A 15235-nucleotide genomic window follows, 5' to 3' on the forward strand; every position below is an offset into this window, starting at 1 on the left:
TTCTCGAAGGCTGGACCCAGGGCATTGACACGCAGGGCTTCGGGTTGCTAATCGGGCAGGAGTGGCGGCCGGCTGCGGCCGATGTCTACATCTGTTGGCACTCACCTACATAGTGAGAAATGATCATCGTGGTAAAATCAGATAAATCAGGGCTCGCACAGAAAAATTTAAGTGCTCGTTTCTCCCGCGTGCCATTCGAGAGTGGAATGGTAGACAGACAGCTTGAAGATGGTGCATTGATTACTGTTCACAATAAAGTGCCTCGTAGAGGATTCAATGCACCATCTTCAAGCTGTCTCTCTACCATTCCACTCTCGAATAGTAATCACGTAGATGTATCTACATCTACGTGATTACTATTCACAATAAAGTGCCTCGTAGAGGTTTCAATAAACCATCTTCAAGCTGTCTCTCTACCATTCCACTCTCGAATGGCGCGCGGGAGAAACGAGCACTTAAATTTTTCTGTGCGAGCCCTGATTTCTCTCATTTTACCACGATGATCATTTCTCCCTATGTAGGTGAATGCCAACAGAATGTCTTCGCAATCGGAGGAGAAAACTGGTGACTGAAATTTCATGAGAAGATCCCGCCGCACCGAAAAACGTCTTTGTTATAATGATTGCCACTGCAATTCACGTGTCATGTCTCTGGCAATGTCTCCCCTATTTCGCGATAATACAATACGAGCTGCCCTTTTTCAACTTTTTCATGTCATCCGTCAGTTTCACTTGATGCGGATCCCACACCGCACAGCAATACTCCAGAATAGGGCGGACAAGCGTGGTGTAAGCAGTCTCTTTAGTAGACCTGTTGCACCTTCTAAGTGTTCTACCAATGAATCGCAGTCTTTGGTTTGCTCCATCCACAACATTATCTCTGTGATTATTCCAGTTTAGGTTATTTGTAACAGTAATCCCTAAGTACTTAGTTGAATTTACAGCCTTCAGATTTGTGTGAGTTATCGCGTAATCGAAATTTAGCGAATTTCTTTTATTACTCATGTGAATGACTTCACAATTTTCGTTTTCTTAATGCAAGGTGAATTGCCACTTTTTGCACCATATAGGAATTCTTATTTAAGTCATTTTGGAATTCGGTTTGGTCATCTGATGGCTTTACAAGACGGTTAATGACAGCATCATCTGCAAGGAATCTAAGACGGCTACTCAGATTGTCTCCTATGTCGTTAATATAGATCAGGAACAATAGAGGGCCTCCTTGGGGAACGCCGGATATTACTTGTGTTTCACTCGATGACTTTCCGTCTTTTACTACGAACTGTGACCTTTCTGACAGGAAATCACGAATCCTGTCACACAACTGAGGCGCTACTCCGTAGGCACGCAGTTTGGTTAGAAGACGCTTGTGAGGAACGGTGTCGAAAGCATTCTGGAAATCTAAAAATGTAGAATCAATTTGACATCCCCTGTCGATAGCATTCATTACTTCATGAGTGTAAAGAGCAAGATGGGTTTCGCAGGAACGATATTTTCTGAATCCGTGCTGACTGTGTGTCAATAAATCGTTTTCTTCGACGTACTTCATAATGTTCGAACACAGTATATGATCCAAAACCCTATTGCAAATCGACGTAATTCAGCGGATTACTCCTACTTCCCTTTTTGGGTATTGGTGTAACTTGAGCAATTTTCGAGTCTTTATGTATGGATCTTTCTGTGAGCGAGCGGTTGTATATATTTGCTAAATACGGAGCTATTATATCAGCGTTCTCTGAAAGGAACGTGACTGGTATACAATCTGGACCGGAGGCCCTGCCTTTATTAAGTGATTTAAGTTGCTTTGTTACACCGAGAATATCTACTTCTATGTTTCTCATCTTGGCAGTTGTTCTTGACTGGAATTCAGGAATATTTACTTCGTCTTCTTTGGTGAAAGACTTTCGGAAAACCGTGTTTAATAACTCTGCATTAGTGGCACTGTCATCTGTGACTTCACCGTTGCCATCGCTAAGTGAAGGTATTGATTGCGTCTTGCCAATGGGGTGCTTTATGTACGACCAGAATCTTTTTGGGTATTATGCCAGGTTCCGAGACAGAGTTTCGTTGTGGAAATTATTAAAAGCATCTCGAGTTGAAGTAAGCGCTATATTTCGAACTTCTGCAAAACTTTGCCAGTCTATGGGAGATTGAATAGTTTTGAATTTAGAATGCTTCTTTCGTGGCTCCTGCAACAGCAATCTGACCCGTTTTGTGTACCATGGAGCATCAGTACCATCACTTACTAATTTACGTGGTATATATCTCTCAGTTGCCGTTGATACTATGTTTTTGGATTAATTCCACATCTTTTCTACGCTTACATGATCAGATCGGAAGGAAGGAAGACTGTCTCTTAAAAAGGCGTTAAGAGCATTTTTAATTTTTTAAAATAGATATACTTTGCGTTTCTTTTCGACGGTTGTAGGTGTTGCGTTATTCAGCCTAGCAGCAACTGCCTTGTGGTCGCTAATCCCTGTATTCGTCACGATACTCCCTATTTGTCCACGATTATTTGTTGCTAAGAGGTCAAGTATGCTCTCGCAACCATTTACGGTTCGAGTGGGCTCATGAACTAATTGTTCAAAATAATTTTCTGAGAAAGCATTCAGTACAATTTCGGATGACGTTTTATGCCTTCCGCCGGCTTGAAACGTATAATTTTCCCAGCGTATCGAGAGTAGACCGAAGTCACCACCGACCATAATTGTATGAGTAGGGTACCTATTTGAAATAAGACGTAGCTAGTGGCCTGATTTCCGCGCTCATAATCCGATGACACGGGAACCGATCACGCAGTTCAGTGACCAGCATTTGCTTTCTGGCTGCGGCCTCGTTATAGTTCTGGGTTCTGACTTCTGCTCCAAGTTCTCCTATAGTTTAATATATATGAAGATATTAAAGGCTACACAGCCATTGACCTTCGGCTGTGCCAATGCGCACAGGTTGCCCGGACTCTTACGGGAATCGTCACCTTAGGTGCGCGAGTAATGAGTGGATGGGCAAATATCTATGAAGTACATTACGTATGTAGATTGAGGACAGCTGGGAATCTGGGTCTGTCGGGGAGCGAGCAAGGGGTAAGTCCCTGCAGTCGCGCTATTTATCTGTGTCCTCGGTGGCTCAGATGGACAGCCGGCACGGTAGCTCAGCGTGTTCGGTCAGAGAGCGGGTTGGCCTCTGTAATAAAAAAAACTGAGTGGAACGATCAACCACCGAACTTCAAAAGGATGTCTTGCGACGTCCGCAAAGACCAAACACAACGATAAAAAAAAATATCTCAGTGACTTAGGTGTTATTTTTGTCTTTGATTAAAAGTTTCATCGGCAACGGCCTTGCCGCAGTGGTTACACCGGTTCCCGTGAGATCACCGAAGTAAAGCGCTGTCGGGCGTGGCCGGCACTTGGGTGGGTGACCATCTACGCCGCCGTGCGCTGTTGCCATTTCTCGGGGTGCACTCAGCCTCGTGATGCCAATTGAGGAGCTACTCGACCGAACAGTAGCAGCCTCGATCAAGAATACCATCATAACGGCAGGGAGAGCGGTGTGCTGACCTCACGCCCCTCCTATCCGCATTCTCCCCTGAGGATGACACGGCGGTCGGATTGTCCCGGTAGGCCACTCATGGCCTGAATACGGAGTGCTTTTTTTATTATTAAAAGTTTCAATTCTTTTCGTCTCATTGCATATATCTTTCAGTTAATTTTTTTGACTGTACTGAAGCAGTTCCGAGTTTCATCGAGCTATGTTACTTGGCAGCGACACATAATGAGAAAGCTCCTTTCGTCCTTAATTTTTGCAGACCAGTGTATTATTCTTGTGAGATAACGCTATTCATTAACTTGCGTAGAGACTGCAGAGTGAATTTCTCCTTTTAAACAACTGTCGAACTTTCGAAGGATAATGACAAGCACTGGCCACAATAACAGTTACGAAGAGTAACAACACGTGACGATATCAGTAAATCAAGAAATCCTTTAAATATTGACTGAACCATAAAACGGCTGTTCTTTTCCTTGTGTGTTCAAGGACGCCAAAAAAGGTCAGTGGTACGAAGGGGAATAATAGAGCTATCCAGTTCTGCTGTTTTTAGCATGTAAGTTTCGTCTGTCACGTATTGACTGCAGCACCTGTGAACATATTTACTGTCACAGAGAGAAAGGGACGGATGCAGAAACAGAGGGAGTAGAGTCTGCGAGATTCTGATGGAACAAGAACCGTAAACTGTGTCAGCCTATTGTTAACTGGAAACATTCTGAACTTCGCAACGCAAAGCTGGAATTGTAACACAGTGCGCTGTACAAACTTGCAATGCCTGACTACGACAATGCCAAATTACTGCGCTTGTTTTCGCTCGCTTTCACTTGTTGGCAGCTATTGTGACTGCGCAGTATCAAGGGACGTCCTGTCACCGTGGCCGGAGAGTGCCTTTCTTTGTCACATGGAACCATCGTATGGAAAGAGGTGCACGAAACGTCGAAAATCCGTCGACTACTGTCACCAACTACAGTCCACGTCCGACGATATTTGGCGATTTAGAATACATTTTGCGGTCTCTTGTTTTTATCTTCGTGCATGCTGTCTCATTCAGCGGCAGACCTCGAACACTGAGGAGTTTCTAGAAACTTTGTGAAGGATCGACTAGAAATTCAGTGTCTAGAATATAGGATGTTTCCTTGTTGATGATTTTACGGACGCCTTGCACAGGAATAAGCCGAAGGCTACGACGCCAAGATAAGGGGTCACAAAGTCCATCGTAAACGAACTGCTACAAACGGTGCTGTGGATGCACTTAAAATCAATAATATGTATTTTGCTTCAGGTAATTTGTGAAAGTTAAAACTAGTTTTAAGGAACATCTAGCAGAACGTCACGTGGCTTGTACATATCTCTTGATTATTAAGTCGACAATGTGTTTGCTGCAGATTTGTAAATCTTGAAGGTTTTTGCATCTCCAGACTTCTCCATGCAATCAATTGATGGACATGACTTTTATCCATTATAACTCTTGAGTTTAATTAATCACTATTTCCTCTTTACAAAAATTTAAAACTATAAACATTATTCTTGCACAGACTGGCTCACAACCACTGTCCACACGGAAGACTGATCACCATAACGACAACTACCGACAGCCTCTGCCGAATGCTACACGTAAAATTATAGCAGTTGAAGTATCGTTTGAATTCACAGTTAGTTGGATAGTTAATTACATTTATAATTAAAATTTATGGTGTTATAGATCTTTAAAAACGTCAACTCATTTTACAAATTGTCTGGCAAAGTTTATTACGAAAACAATCTTCAAAGACAATTTTCTGTGATATAATAAAATTTGCATAATTAGTACGGTTGACTAGCGTCTTCAGTTGCACATGAATTATATTACAATTGCCTAAAAATACAAAGTGGTAATATAGAGTGACAATTATTGAACTATATGGAAAAAAACATAAATTAGTTAAAAACTACGGAGTTCACACACATTATTCAACATGTAAACGTCACTATAGATACTCTGATTTAGGTTATGACATGTTCGATATGCATGCGATCATTGGCGATGATGTGGCGCTGACGAATAGCGAAATTCTGCATGACCCGCTGGCGTTTCTGTGTATCGATGCTGTCGATGACCTCTTGAATGGCTGTTTTCGGCTCAGCAATGGTTTTGGTGTTATTGCTGTACTCCTTGTCTTTAATATAGCACCACAAAAAGGACTCGCAAGTGTTCAAATACGGAGGATATGACGGCCAATCGAGGCCTATGCCAGTGGCCTCGTGGCACCCCAGAGCCAGAATGCGGTCTCCAAAGTGCCGCTCCAAGACATCAGACGCTCTCCTGCTTCGATGGGGCCGAGCTCCGTCTCTCATGAACCATATCTTGTCGAAATCAGGGTCACTTTGGATACTGGGGATGAAATCATGTTCCAAAACCTTCACGTACCGTTTGGTAGTCATCATGTCATCAAAGAATATCGCACAGATTACTCCGTGACTGGACATTGCACACCACACGGTCACCCGCTGAGGGTGGATTCTTACAAGGGAACCTCCCCATCGCACCCCCCTCAGATTTAGTTATACGTTGGCACAGGGATAGGCCATGAAAAACTGAACACAGATCAATCGAGAAAACAGGAAGAAGTTGTATGCAACTATGAAAAAAATAAGCAAAATATACAAACTGAGTAGTCCGTGTGCAAGATATGTCACATTAAAGGTACCTGTCCACTGAGGAGCACCGTGGTCCCGTGGTTACCGTGAGCAGCTACGGAACGGAAGGTCCCTGGTTCAACCCTCCCTCGAGTGAAAAGTTTTAATTTTTTATTTTCAGACAATTATCAAAGTTCATGCACTCAGACATGATCAACTTTGCTCTCAAAAATTCCAGGACATGTTCAGATTTGCTTGGACACATGCAGGATTTGACGGTCTACACACGGAAAAACTTGAAAACGTTAAAAACGTTTGTTTTGACAGAGCACAGGGAAAACTGTGCGACTGTGAAACTGTTGCATTCATTTGATGCAGTTTATGTGACAAACTCTTATGTTTTCATCACTTTTTTGGGAGTGATTATCACATCCACAAGAAAACCTAAATTGGGCGAGGTAGAAGAATCTTTTTACCCATTCGCCAAGTGTGCAAGTTAGGTGGGTCGACAACATATTCCTGTAATGTGATGCACATGCCGTCACCAGTTTCGTATAGAATATTTCAGGCGTGTTTTCCTGTGGAGGAATCGGTTGACCTATGAATTTGCGATCAAATGTTTTCGGTTCTTATTGGAGAGGCACGTCCTTTCGTCTACTAATCGCACGGTTTTGTGGTGCGGTCGCAAAACACAGACACTAAACTTATTACAGTGAACAGAGACGTCAATGAATGAACGGTCAGATCGTAACTTTGCGAAAATAAAGTAAGTAAAATTTTTGCTCGAGGGAGGACTCGAACCAAGGACCTCTCGTTTCGCAGTTGTTCACTCTAACCACGGGACCACGGCGCTCTTCGTGTTATATAGCCCTAGATGTTGGATATGTTCCACTTGGACTACTCAGTTTGTATATTTTGTTTATTTTTTCATAGTTCCACACAACTTCTTCCTGTTTTCTCGATTGATCTGTGTTCAGTTTTTCAAGGCGTATCCACTGTGTCAATTTATAACTAAATCTGAGGGGGGTGCGATGGGGAGGTTCCCTTGTTAGTCCCCCAAATGCCCCGATTTTGCTTATTGACGAACCCATCGAAATGAAAGTGGGCTTCGTCGCTAAACAGAACCATATTCACATACTACTTCCCATCATGCCCCTCGGCCAGTCGTGCGTCTTGCACGTCCTAAAGCAAACCGTTCAGAAGTTGTGACGATTTTATTTGATATAGTTCAATAACTGTCACCCTTTATGTTTTCGAAATAGAAAATTAAAAATGCCTTTGAACGTAGGTCACTTCGTGTTGTTACTTAACTGAGACACAGTTTTCCAAGAGACAATCATATATTGCTTTAATCTAATTAACTTTTGTACTTCATTATAACATCAGTTTACAATAGAAAAGTATCAACAATTGGAACATAGTGTACATAGTACTGGATTGGTTGCTTCACTACAGGCGTTTATAGAGTACGAAACTAATAAGTCTCAGTGCGGTACACTACACAGAAGAATATGAGGGTCCACAGGTGTTGTATCAAGTAGTAACTTAATTTGCGCGCACGTAGCTGCTAACATTGCAGTTCAGATGGCGTTTTTTGTACACTGATATGGGTAGTACTGATGTAAAGATATAGAAAGAATGCCCTGTGTGCCGGCCGGAGTGGCCGAGCGGTTCTAGGCGCTTCAGTCTGGAACCGCGCGACCGCTACAGTCGCAGATTCGAATCCTGCCTCGGGCATGGATGTGTGTGATGTACTTAGGTTAGTTAGGTTTAAGCAGTTCTAAATTCTAGGGGACTGATGACCTCAGAAGTTAAGTCCCATAGTGCTCAGAGCCAATGCCCTGTGTGTTTACTAATTGAAATGTAAGACACACGGAGGTTAGTTGACATGAGGGACTAATTTAGCATAGCATCTGTTTTATGTCACCATCGAATTGTAGTGCTGCTATCTTACTAGTGGGAGTGTATGTATTAGTGCAAAATCCAACGTAACTTCACGAGGGTAGGACCCCTGTATAATGATTTTTCTCACTGTTGAGTAAATTTTTCCATCATAATTTTTTTTTTGTTCTGGTGAACCTGTGGATCGAATTGAAGAGCTACTGATGGAGGTTGTCGAGAGAGTGGTTAACTGTTACTGTATGCATGTATCATAAGCTTTTGTTTCGGACTGTATGGTACATATTTCCTTTTTTATATCTCCTTAGGGGTGTTTTCCGTATTTAGGTAATGGGTTGCTTGGCATAACAACTCTCCTCACACGTATGCCATTACTGCTCATGAAGAAAGAAACAGCGTGTGTAACAATCAACATACGTCACGCAAGAAAAAATTCGTCTTTTAGCCAGAGCCACGTCAGGATAGAAATCCAACCAAGGCTGGAAGAAGGTTTCTCAGAAGACATCGATTTGAATTTTCTTCTACGGATTCTGATGTCGACGTTTCAGATCACAGTTATGCTGGGAATGGTAACAGCTTGGCCTTCCTTAGTGACACTTCAGAGGCTGAAGAATCTCCCCATGGCAAAGAGCTTTCATCGTCACGCTTATGCCTAGACAGAGGTGAAGGTTCTCATTCGATGCTTCCCATGAATGCTGAAGACCGTCAAACATATTGCAAAAGGTCACGTCGAACTAGACTGGCAACAAACCCCAACAATCTCGGGGGCCTCCTTATGACCCTGATATCCATACAGATGACTCTGTTTTGGAGAAATGCTATCTCCACCAACACCATGGGAAGAGAGTCGAAACCGAAGGCAACGTTGTTCGCGTGTCCACCGTGGTCAAAGAAGGCAAAGCTGGAGATGGCCGGTCGACCATGATTCAACTGAATACGATTAAAGAAGAACTGTGCGGAAATTGAACCCAACTTCTCAAGTATAGAAGTGCCAAACTCTTACATCTGTGATTGATTCAAAACATTGACCTAACTCTATCTGAATAACTATACGCACTATAACAATAAGCAAAATTTATTTTCTTTGAAGTATTCGTTTTTTGTTCACACATTTACGTTTATACTGTACTTTATACATTCAAACACAATTAATTCCCCTTCAAATGCCATTTCTTCACAAGGAATTTATTTTTTGAATAATTTATTCTTTGAAAAGGACGTTAGACCGAGTTTTGATAAGATAGAATGTTTTCCTAGAAAATTATTGTTTTCTGCTTAAGTATCCACACGTGTCAATTCTCCCCTAGGGGTACACAAACTAACGCCACTCCTCAGGTGAGATGGCATAGATGCATGCTTTTAGCAAAAGTGTCTTTTTGTCTGCCTTGACACGTATTTAATTAATAGAGCCAACACGGTATTGTAGCCAAAAGTTGTCTCAATTGAGCTTCCGTCCCCTACTTACAGACGCCTCCAATGTCTGTTTGCAGACAAAAATTACTACTCTGTCCAGTCATATGAATGTGAGCACGTGGTAAAGGCCTGCAGTGCGGAACGCTGCGGGATATGCAGGAAAAGAGTCTGTGAGGGTCTGGAAGGTAGCGACATGGATATGCGGAGCTATGCCAACTTCACTGCCATAGCCAGCAGCGCTGCGGACTACGGCGTTTACATCCCGATCTAGGCGCTCTCACAAATTCTCGATTGGGTTTAAGTACGAGAAGTTTCGTAGGCAGGGGAGTACGGCGAACTCATCCTGATGCTGTAAGCGTAGTCTTCCGCGGCCGTTGTCTTCTTCAATAAAATTCTTCAGGGTATCAGACCGCATCGTCATAATTTAAAATGCGCCAACGTTTCGGCCAGCGTTGCAGCTAGCCTTCATCAGGGCCTTACGTTAACTGCTAAATGAACACACGCTGGCCGAAACGTTGGCGCATTTTAAATTATGACGATGCGGTCTGATACCCTGAAGAATTTTATTGAAGTCATCCTGATGCTCTTCGAACCAGGCACGTACACTGCGAGCCGTGTGGCACGTTGCATTGTCCTGCTGGTAGATGCCGTCGTGCCCAGGAGAAAGAAACTGCTTGTGGACGTGAACATGGTCCCCAAGTATACATGCATACTTTTATTGATCCATTGTAGATTCCAGAATGACGAGATCACCTGGGGAATCCACGAAAGAATTCTCCAGACAATATGCTCCCTCCTCCGACATGGACACATCCGGCAGTTGTTGCAGGGGGTTCGCTTTCATATGTTTCACGCAGTACACGACAGTGGCCACTGGATGGAGCATAAAACGTTATTCATCTGAAAACACCACCTCAGTGGAAGTCCAGTTACGGTACTGGCGTGCAAATTCCAGCCTTCGTCGTCGATGAACAGTAGCCAGCATGGGTGCATGACCTAGGCGCCTGCTACAGATGCCATACGCAGCAACGTTTGCTACACTGTCGTTGGGGAGACGCTGTTGACAACTCCTTGGGTTCGTTTGGGCGGTCAGTTTCTCAACAGTTACAGGGCTGTTCGCCGTACACATCTTCGCAGCCGTCGTTCACACATGCCATCCATGACCCATGGTGTACGAGAGTTGCCTCTGCGTCGGTTTTGGATAGCGCCAGTTCGCCGTAGCATTACGCGAACAGTTTAGAAACATAGCCATTCCGGAAATGCTGCTGCTCTTGGCCCGAAAACCAATTCCTTTTCGACGTCAGATAAATCGCTCCATTTCCGCATTACGAGAAACGACTACACCGTTTTCTGCATCCCCCGGCACGCTTTCATACCCACCACTGCTATTCTGCCAGTGTGAGTGGTTGTTCAAAAAATGGCTCTGAGCACTATGGGACTTACCATCTGAGGTCATCAGTCCCCTAGAACTTAGAACTACTTAATCCTAACCGACCTAAGGACATCACACACATCCATGCCCGAGGCAGAATTCGAACCTGCGACTGTAGCGGTCGCGCGGTTCCAGACTAAAGCGCCTAGAACCGCTCGGCCACACCGGCCGGCTCGAGTGGTTGTTGCACGTTGGTGTAGAACATAGGCTGTTGTCATATTTGTCATATTGATGTGACTGGACTATGTATGTTTCCTTTCTTTCCTGCGTTGGGGACCACAGCCATGTAGCACTGTTTGTTATCTACATACGCCTATTTGAGTTTCAGCACCTCTGTGCTATTGTCAGTAGATATTTTTATTCAGTTCTGTAAAATGTAGACCTCTTTTAGGTGATAATTATTCTAGTGAAATTAGGCCTAAAAACATTTCTTGTTTGGTGTTGTTAGTACCTTAACCTTTTGTTTTACATTATTGGTTAGAAACAGGCTTGGTTGCGATTTAAGTTTTTTTATTTTTCAGCTACGCGTTTCACCTTATTTAGGCATCTTGAGGTTGATCTTAATTTGGTATTTCTTAGAATAGTATTACTACTTGAGCGCCCGCATCTCGTGGTCGTGCGGTAGCGTTCTCGCTTCCCACGCCCGGGTTCCCGGGTTCGATTCCCGGCGGGGTCAGGTATTTTCTCTGCCTCGTGATGGCTGGGTGTTGTGTGCTGTCCTTAGGTTAGTTAGGTTTAAGTAGTTCTAAGTTCTAGGGGACTTATGACCACAGCAGTTGAGTCCCATAGTGCTCAGAGCCATTTGAACCATTTTTTGAACTACTTGAGCCCCATCTTATTCTATTACTCGCTCTTATGAACGGGAACGAGTTAAGCTGGTCTTGGAGTCACTCGCGTCCATCTAGGAAGTTTTTACTGAGTTTAACGAAGGCGATGTTGGCATGATGTGCTCGACGATGCCCTTTGGCTACACTGTCTAAAGGATCGTTCTAAGAAATACCAAATTAATATCAGCCTGAAGATGCCTAAATAAGGTGAAACGCGTAGTTCAAAAATAAAAAACTAAAATTGCAACCAAGACTGTTTTTAACCAATACAGGTTTGCTGTATGCCACAGATGAATTGGAAGAATTTTTCTACATTTTTCGGTCGTGAGATCTTCTTCACAATGTTGTTTATTGGTAGCTTCTCAGCAGCAGTTGAATGATTTTACTGTTACTTTGGTTGGCGATTTAACATATCATTTTGTCTATAAATGTAATTTTGAAGCGCGAAAGTATTTTGCTACTATGTTTCTTGATTAGTTACAGTTAGTTTCGAAACAGCCATTGTCATCTTCATTCCTATTGTGAATATTCACACACAATTTAAATCACCTTTTGCAGAAGTCTACTTCCAGGTTACACATATTCACTTTACAAAACAGTCTCTGAGGTGTGTGACTTTAGGTTTTCCTGGCGTAGGAAGATTTTGAATGTTTCTTGGGTATTCAGCCGTATGGTGTCGTTTATAAGGGGCAATATTTCGGCAAGTCGACTTTTTGCGACCTTCAGGTGTTTCTGATCACTGATCGTCATCCGTTGGGCACCGCCCTTTGTACTCTCTCCCCCACACCAACCTCTCCATCTCCCAGTCGATAGCCTCTAGCCAGCCGGCTCATGATCCGATGTCCTCAGTCCCGTTGCCATGCGCCTAGTCAACCGGCAAGGGGTGGGGGTGGGGGCAAGTGGAATATACAATGATGTGACAGAAGTCCTGAGCTGACGATACGCACATGTGGATATTGCGGTAGGTAGCATCGCATAAACATGGGAGAAAGACACTGTGTGTTGGCAGATCTGTCGCTGGTTCTCAGGTGATGCCTGTGAAAAGGTTCGACGTGAGTGTGGAGTGTGGCCACACAACGGGAGTTATCATACTTAGAACGCGGCATGGTAGTTGAATCCAGGCGCATGGGACATTCCATTTCGGCAATCGTTACGGAATTCAGCAGTGCCAAGCGTGTGCCGGGAATACCAAATTTCAGGCAGTAACTGTCACTACGGACAACGCAGTGACAGACAGTCTTCTTTCAACGACGGAGAGCAGTGGCATTTGCGTAAAATTTTCAGGGCTAACAGACAAGCAACACTGCGTGAATAGCCGCAAAAATCAATGTAGGACAGTGCGGCGAAATTCGGCGTTAATGGGCTACGGCAGCGGACAACCGACGTGAGTGCCTTTGCCTCGAATGAAAAACAGTCCACAGTTGCACTAAATTATGTTTATTTTAAACCTTGACCATAGTTTCCGCTATAATAATATAGCCTTCTTCAGACGTCCTAAAAAATGATCAAAATAATATCTAGACCAGTGATACAATCTACGCACAAACTTCAAAATTAGTTAAGTGATAACATATTACTGACATAAACACTAATAAATGAAAAATGTCATAGCCCAGCGACTGCGTCAAGACCAATAAAATAACTTTAACAGACATAAGCCTGTTTCGAAAATAAGCAAAATTACATATGGCACAGTATGTCCTCCGCCACGACCACTGTTATACTGGCCGCTCGGTTGTCAAATGTGCTCCACCCCGCGCCCCATAGGTGGCGCTCACCACAGTAAGATACGTCGCACCGTTTATCAGGCAACTAGTGAATATGTACGACAATAAATTAATAACAAGCCTACATGTGCGCCGGCCGGTGTGGCCGTGCGGTTCTAGGCGCTTCAGTCTGGAACCACGTGACCGCTACGGTCGCAGGTTCGAATCCTGTCTCGGGAGTGGATCTGTGTGATGTCCTTAGGTTAGTTAGGTTTAAGTAGTTCTAAGTTCTAGGGGACTGATGACCATAGATGTTAAGTCCCATAGTGCTCAGAGCCATTTTTGAACCTACATGTGCAAATGACGGACCATATACGATTAATACGAATGTCCCATAGATGAAATATTGCTGCATACGATCATTAGCCCTATAAGCTATCAGAGCGTACAATGTAAGCTGTTGTTATATTTGCATATGAGAGTCTCATTTCTGAATCATGCATCAAATAGTGATACGACAAACTCTGTTATATGACATTGTTAATGTTCTACCACTCTAACGATCGTATGCAACAGTATTTCATCTGTTGGACATTCGTATTAATAATATGTGGTCCGTCATTTGCACATGTAGGATTGTTATTAATTTATTATCGTACATATTCACTAGTTGCCTGATAATCGTTGCGACGTATCTTACTGTGGTGAGCGCCAGCTATGGGGCGCGGGGTGAAGCACATTTGACAACCGTGCGGCCAGTATAACAGTGGTCGTGGCGGAGGACATACGGTGCCATATGTAATTTTACTTATGTTTCGAAACAGGCTTATGTCTGTTAAAGTTATTTTATTGGTCTTGACGCAGTCGCTGGGCTATGACATTTTTCATTTATTAGTGTTTATGTCAGTAATATGTTATCACTTGCCGGCCGAAGTACGGATAGAGCTCGCGCCCTATTTGTCAGCTCCCAGATGACGGTATGGACACGTTGCCCAACGAGCCTCACTGGTCTCCTCCTGTCGGCATACTCGCCAGTCTCACTGTCAGCCCCAGTGATGATCTCGGATGTTCCGACCCAGTTCCATTATATCCGGTACTTCTTTCTGGAACTCAGTTATCTACGCCTCACCTTACCAAGACAGCTTTTACTCAAGACAAAGGCAGTATACAGTGTCCTCCAATTAGGTCGTCCCCCTAACCCGATTGAACAAAAGTTCCCCCAGGTTGACTGGCGTCATGTATGGCGCGCGGTGTTCGCCTGTTACCTTGACACGAATGTTCAATCTGTCTGGTACTTAACTGTCAATGGTAAGCAAATCAACCAATTTCGCCTTCATCGTATCCACCTCGCCCAATCACCTCTATGCTCCACGTGTGGAGTGCCAGACAATGATGAACATCGGTTTGTTTGCGGACCGGCGGCGGAGGTTTGGCACTTGGTTCGACGTATGGTGGCTTTTCTAACGCGGGACATTCCGGATCGGATTACTCCCCTTTCATTATTATTTCCGGAACGTGACTATTTTCCTCGGACAAAGACCAATGCTGTGAATTGGATTCGCGGACATGCCATTCACTACTTATTTGGACAAACTGTAGACTCTGTACTCGATTTTTGGACATACCTCAATGACCGTCATTATGTCGTTGTCCGTCACCCAAAATACAGACAATTTTTCTCGAACTTTCTTGGGAGTGCTTTTCACGAGCCGCCTCGCAGCTGGAATGTGTTAAGCCAAGAGAGAAGAAGGTTTCCTGTTTGAACCAATGAACATTTCTGAACAATTGAACGGAACACATCAA

At 43.7% G+C, this 15235-nt stretch overlaps 1 pseudogene; it reads left to right on the forward strand.

The window, feature by feature from the left end:
• Window positions 1-3324: 3324 nt before the first annotated feature.
• On the forward strand, window positions 3325-3442 carry LOC126238198 (5S ribosomal RNA; annotated as a pseudogene).
• Window positions 3443-15235: the final 11793 nt, after the last annotated feature.

Source organism: Schistocerca nitens, chromosome 2, assembly GCF_023898315.1.
Source record: "Schistocerca nitens isolate TAMUIC-IGC-003100 chromosome 2, iqSchNite1.1, whole genome shotgun sequence".
Classification (NCBI taxonomy): Eukaryota; Metazoa; Arthropoda; class Insecta; order Orthoptera; family Acrididae; genus Schistocerca; species Schistocerca nitens.